We start from the raw sequence: 6,946 nt of genomic DNA on the forward strand, positions 1-6,946 counted from the left end.
TAAGTCCTACTACACAAAGTGAGCAGCGATATAATGAGGCACACATCTCCACACACAACATGATTGAGAGGACATTTGGTTTACTAAAATCTAGGTTCCGATGCCCCCACAAAACTGGGAGTGCATTACAGTATAGGCCGGAGACTTGCTGCAAAAAAGTCGCCACATGTGCTATCTGGAACAGCATAGCCACTGCTAGAGGCATTCCCCTGGAAGACTCTGACTGACTCTGACAGCGAGCCTGAGGTAGACATCCAGCCAATACAACCACCACAAGCGGCATGCGGTCCAAATGCAGCAGAGGGGAGACGGATACGTGCAGAAATCACTCAACATTACTTTTAAGGTGGGTAATCATGAAACAACACAGTATGTGCTCAAAGGTTTAATGTGACAAAATTGTGGCAGTGTTAATGCACACATTCTAGATGCAGAAAAGTGCAGCGTGAATGCAGACAAACACATGGCATTGCCTTGGCACTTAAACGTCAGTGGAAACAACGTACGGGCTGCTGGTTACCTCACCAGAATTGTACCTGTCCATAAATTTACTTACTCAGGCCTCTCACTCCCGTGGCCCTCTCAGTAGACTCTGCCACATCCCTCAATGAACCTTCTGTGCCGGTGTTGCTCCTGGTAGTGCGCCTTCTGGGATTTGTCACTGGTACCAGTAGGCTGCTGAGGCTGAAGGCCTCCTCACTATTTCCCCATGTTATTTCCCCCAGCTGCAGAGTATTATCGGCATACCTTGCTCCAGGCTTGAATATTTAAACAGTGGTTTTCCACCACAGGACCGGAAGGCATTTGATGAGTGTGTGAACTTGCGTTGTGCTTCTATTTATATTTCTCAGTGCCTTTAATACAGGGTGTCCATGCCCACAGGGCATCTCAGTTGTGAAAAAAGCTAGGTCATCGCAAAGAACCAACTCCTGTGCTGACTCGTCGGATCACCGCTCACACACTCACCTATTGTGCGGACTGCAGGAGCTGGCACATCTTTTGCTGCTCCCATTGAGAGAACATCAACATCTTCTTCTCCCACCTGTGGCAGCAGTAGCAATGTTGTGGTTCTTGGAAGTAAACATGGTTCTTGGCACGCCTGTCGCCCCAGACACGGTCACAGGCAGAGGCAGCTCCGCCAGAAATCAGTTCCCTGTCACAGGGCATGGGGTAACTGAGACAGGAAAAATATTCCACTGGCCCCTGGGGAGATGGGTGTCCCCTGGATACAGTAAAGATTTGGGGGAGAAGGGCCCCACACATGCCTCCTCCCACAAAACGTTTTTCAGTTAAGTAGTTTTTATTGAAGATAAAAGCACACAAGATAAGCAATACAAATTAAGCCAGTAGGAGTAAGTAAATTGTAAAACACGTCAGCAAATATAGAGGATGCCTATACAATAAGCTAATACTACGGAGGGAGGAAACAGAGTTTAAGCAATATAAACAGTGAAAAACTTAACAGTTGGCTAAGAACAGTCAATAATAGGTAAAGCATAATATATCACCAAGAGGTATAAATCTCCTAAAAATGTAATAGTGCAGATATACAATTTAAGTAGACGAGTGAACATTTTTATGAAAAAGGGGAGAAGGGAAGAGAAAAAGAAAAAGGATAGGAGGAGAGAGAGAAGAGAAGTACAGGAAAGAGAGAGGACAGAAAGAGAAGAGAGAAGAACAAGATGTTAAGCATAGATAGAGACTATGATGATGCTGATAAGAAGGATGTAAAAGGTAGCCATAGTAGGTCGGACTTAATTTGTACGTGAATGGAGGACTGAGGGATAGAGGCAATTCTATGTTCATCACAAATATAATTCCACCAATGAAGAGAGGATAATTTAGAATTATCTTTCCAGCAAGTGAGTATGACTTTAAAGGCCACAGCAAGGAATAAGTCTAACAACGGAGAGGAAGGAGTGACTAGATCAAAATCTGGTGAAACAGTGCCCAAAAATACATTTTGAATATTAAGTTGTACATTATTAGAAAAGATCCGAGTACATTTTGACCAAATCTCCTTCCAAAAGGCATAAACTTTAGGACAGTAAAACAATAAATTTACTAAGGAGCCTTCAGCATTAGAGCAAGACCAACAAGATGGTGTGACAGAGTGATTGAATTTATGTAGCAAAAGAGGAGTAAGGATGACTCTATTGAAAATAAAAAAGAGGGACTGTGTGAGATTTGCAGCTTTGGAGGTTTTAAATAGTTTCTGCCAAAACTTATCCCAATGTGATACTGATAGAGTCAAGGAAAGGTCATGTTCCCACTCAAGTTCCACCTTAGATTTAACCCGTGTGCAGATAGGAGTAGATAGAGATTTATAGATATAAGAGGCACTAGGAGTAGTATCGGAAGAAGTGTGAAATAAGGAAGAGTCAGAAGGTGAGGAAGAAGGAGTTGGAGGAGAAGAGAATTTCTGTAGCCACTCCTGCAGAATTGGGGCTAGCGTATCATATTGCAGAATACAGGAATCAGGAAGATTGAAGGTAACTTGTAACTGATAGAAAGAGAGAATTACATTGTTGATAATTAGTTGATGTACAAAAAGAAAGCCCTTTTCTTTCCATTGTTTGTAATAGAATGACTTGTGGCGAAATTTAATGTACTTATTAAACCAAAGAGATGACGCTAGAAAAGATTCATAGTTATTCATGTTCTTAAAGAAAAGTGTGTGCAACAACATATGGGAATGTTTCAAAATAGGGTATTTGGAAATAAAAGTACAGTTAGACATGTGTACAACATCTCGTATTGAAAATTCATTAAGCAAGGAGCATTCAACATTAACCCACGCGGGTTTAGGCAAGTCTTGATAATCCCTAGACAAGGCAAAAAATTGACGAATCAAGAATGCATTATGATACAAATTAAAATCAGGGAATCTTACACCTCCTTCATTTTTAGGACGAATCAATTTAGCCAGAGCAATACGTGCATGCTTGTTATTCCATAGAAACTTTGTGCATAGCGAATTAATCTGGGAAAAATAATATTTAGGAATTTTGAAGGGTAACATAGATAATATAAACAAAATCTGAGGAACAATCATCATTTTGATTGTGTCAAGTCTGCCCCACCAAGAAAGGAACAATGGAGACCATAAATTCAACAAATTAGTAATTTTAAGTTTTAAGGCAGAGAAATTCTGGACAAGTGTATCACGAATGGTGGGGGTAAACCATGTACCAAGGTATTTTATTTTCTGGGGACACCATGTGAAATTAGACGATTCTAACATATATCTGTAACATGAAGGATTTAAAGGTAAAATCTCAGTTTTAGAGAAGTTCAATTTGTAACCTGAAACCTTAGCGAACGATGCAATTTCCTTCAAAAAGGGGGGCAGGGAGGATATAGGGTTAGACATATAAATAAGCACATCATCAGCATTTGCGGACAGTTTAATTTGTTGAGATTTAAGATTGAAACCAGTAATGAGAGAATTACTTCTGATACGTTCCAGAAATGGTTCTAGACATAACAGGAAAAGTAATGGAGAAAGCGGGCAGCCCTGGCGTGTACCTCTTTGAAGGGAAAAATAAGGGGAGAAAAGACCATTAACAAAAATACAAGCTTTGGGGTTGGTGTATAGTAACTTAACATAAGAAATAAACTTTGGACCAAAGCCAAACCATCGTAAGGTGTGAAGTAGAAATTCCCAATTAACACGATCAAAGGCTTTTTCAGCGTCCAGGGATAAAGCCGCTAATGGGGAGGGATATTTTGTACTAAGAGCAAGGATATTGGAAAACATTCTGGCATTGTCAGAGGCCAAGCGACCTTTAACAAAACCAACTTGGTCAGGATTAATGAGATGGGGAATAATTTTCTCTAAACGAGAAGCCAATATTTTTGCAAAGATTTTACAATCATAATTAATTAATGAAATAGGACGGAAATTTTTACAATAGGAGGGGTCTTTATCTGGTTTGGGGATTACAATGATAAGAGCTTCCAAAAAAGAACCACAGGCTTGGGAATTGGAGAAAAAAGAATTAAAAAGTTCTAATAATTTGGGTGCAAAAATTGAGGAGAAAGCAGAAAGTAATTCAATTGAAAAACCATCCGGGCCAGGAGCTTTTGCTTTCTTCATAGATTTAAGTGCATCAGATACTTCTTGTAAGGACACTTCATCTTCAAGGGGTTGAAAATTATCTTGGGAAATTTGAGGCTTAGGGATATCCCTGAAAAAAGTAGCAAAATCATCTTCAGAGGGATTGGTGGTTTCTGTGTAAAGGAGTCTATAATACGATTGAAATGTGTCAATAATATCTGAATCAGATGAGAGGAGAGAGTCGTCAAATTCTGAATGGATTGGGCCAATGGCTTTTCGTTCTGATTTAATTCTTAGATAGTTTGCCAACATTTTCCCGGCTTTATTTTGGCCTCCGTGATATTTCGACTTAACCTTGAGGAGAATATTACAGGCTTCCGTTGTGGCAATCTTATTCAGGGTGGATTTGGCTTTGATTAACTCTTGTAGAGATGATGAGGATTTGGAAGAGTAATACTTATGCTCTAACGCTTTTATGTGGGTTAAAGTTTCTTTATATTTAGCATGCAGCAATTTTTTCTTCTTTGAGGAATAGGCAATAGTAAAGGCTCTGAAAGATGCTTTAAAAGCATCCCAATTGTTGTGTAGGGAGGTATCTAAGGATTTATTAAAAGAAAACAATTCCTTAATAAAAGTGGTCGCATCTGAAATAAAAGTGCGATCTGATAAAAGAAAGTTATTGAAACGCCATCTACCTTGTTTGCAAGTGGTGAGGGATAAGTCAATATGGGTGGAGACAGGAGCATGGTCAGAAATAAAAATAGATCCAATCTCAGATGACTGGAGACAAGGTAGCAGTGATTTGGAAACAAGAATATAATCAATACGAGATCTAGTATGATGTACAGGTGAAAAGAAAGTAAATTCTGAGGTATCAGTGTTACAAGTTTTCCAAGTATCGAATAGCGGGCGAGAGGAAATGGCTGTTTGAAAGGATTTGTGGGATTTGTCAGGTTTGAACTTGCATTTGGATTGCCTATCAGTGAACGGGTCTAACCAATTATTAAAATCACCACCAATCACAATATTAGAATTAGGAAGTGACAATAATTTCAATTTTACAATTCCAAAATTCAATGTCTGGTTTAACAGGTCCGTAAATATTGAAAAAAGTCAATTGTCGTTTATTAATAATAACCTCAGCCAATACCCAACGACCATTCGGATCACACTCAGATGATATGATTTGTGCATTAATGGATTTATGAAATAAGATAGCGACACCACCGTGTCGGTCACTAGCAGGAGAGAAAACAATCTGATTAACCCATTGACGTTTAAGTTTAAGTGATTCTTTATCATTGCAATGAGTTTACTGTAAAAAAGCAACCTGGGTGTTAAGTTTAGCTAGATGAGACAATACCTTTTGACGCTTGACGGGGTGACCCAGACCACGAACATTCCACGACACGACATTAACCATATTTCCGGGACCAGGGGAAGGTACGAACAAAGGACCATAAAACTGCAGGGTTGACAAGAGGAAAAAAGGGAAAACATGTTACAATCAGTAAAACATGAAGACAAATCTTATGAAATAAGCCAGACCTAGAAAACAAGAGTAAAAATGAGGGAGAACGAAGAAAAGAAAAATAGAAAGGAGGAAGAGGAAGAGGAAGGAGATGAGAAAGGGGGAAGAAGAGAAAAGTAAACAGACCAAGGACGAACATCCAGATCTGAAAAAAGAAAGAAGATCTAAGAGCAGGGAAACGTGGTGACACCGAAGGACGCGGACCACAATGAAAGCAAGGGCAGAGGACAAAATAAGAAATGGGCTATAAGCCTCACAAGAATAAAGAAGGACAGGAAATCAACATAAGAAAACAGGCAAGTCAAAGAAAACAATTAAAGCAGGAACAATCCGATAATGTATATGAAGTCAGGAGCCAGTATCCATGCCATGCGAAGAAAAGTTCTGCAGAAAAAGTCTGAGTTTATCCGGATCCTCAAAGGAGCGAGAGCGACCCTCATGAGTGATTTTGCAGAGGCAGGGATGAAGAATTCCATATTGAATGTTGAGTTGTCGCATTTGAGGCCGAAGAGTAAGGAATTCTTTGCATCTGGCGTTAGTAGCATTAGATATATCTTGAGAAATGAAAATGTTATGACCAGACCAAGTAAGGCGACGTTTAAATCTGACAGCCTTCAAAACTTGCATGAGTTCGGTGAATTCCAAGAACAACATTATAATACCACGAGGTTTATTAGCAGATGGCTGAAGCCGACCCAAGCGGTGCGCTCTTTGTATGTTGAGAGGATTAGACAATGACTGAAGGTCCAAAAGCTCTGGAAGAAATTTCTGTAGAAATGAAACCAAGTCAGACCCTTCAACATTTTATGGCAGGCCAAAAAGGCATAAGTTGTTTCTGCGATTGCGATTTTCAAGATCCTCAGTGTGGAGTTTTAGTTTCGCAATTTCTTGTTCAAGATGAGGAATCTTAGCAGAGATATCTTGAATGTCACTAACTCGTTGTTCAAGATCAAGAACTTTACTTTCCATAACAATCCATCTTTCCTCAATTTGCCTAAGCTTGTCATTGGTGGCAGTCATGAATGGCTGAAGGCCACGAACCTCATCCAAAATAGTATCCAGGATCAGATTTTGCGATGACAAAATTGGTGAAGGTGGATCATTTTTGTGCCTTTTCGGTTTTGTGCCAGAGACCGATGGTCTGGACAAGTGGGATTCGCTAGCCATCATCAAAAACAACAGCAAGTCAAACCAAAAAAGAAAAACGAGAAAGTGAAACCAAAGCAGCAAAATTTTGACGGAACTGCAATGTAGGGAGGTAAGTACGCCACTCACACAGGTGCACTGAGTCAACTCAGGGAATGACGACTGGAAATGGACTTGAGCTTAGGCTTGAACAGGACCGAGGTACCCCA

The sequence above is a fragment of the Triturus cristatus genome, chromosome 4_1, assembly GCF_964204655.1.
Source record: "Triturus cristatus chromosome 4_1, aTriCri1.1, whole genome shotgun sequence".
Taxonomy (NCBI): Eukaryota; Metazoa; Chordata; class Amphibia; order Caudata; family Salamandridae; genus Triturus; species Triturus cristatus.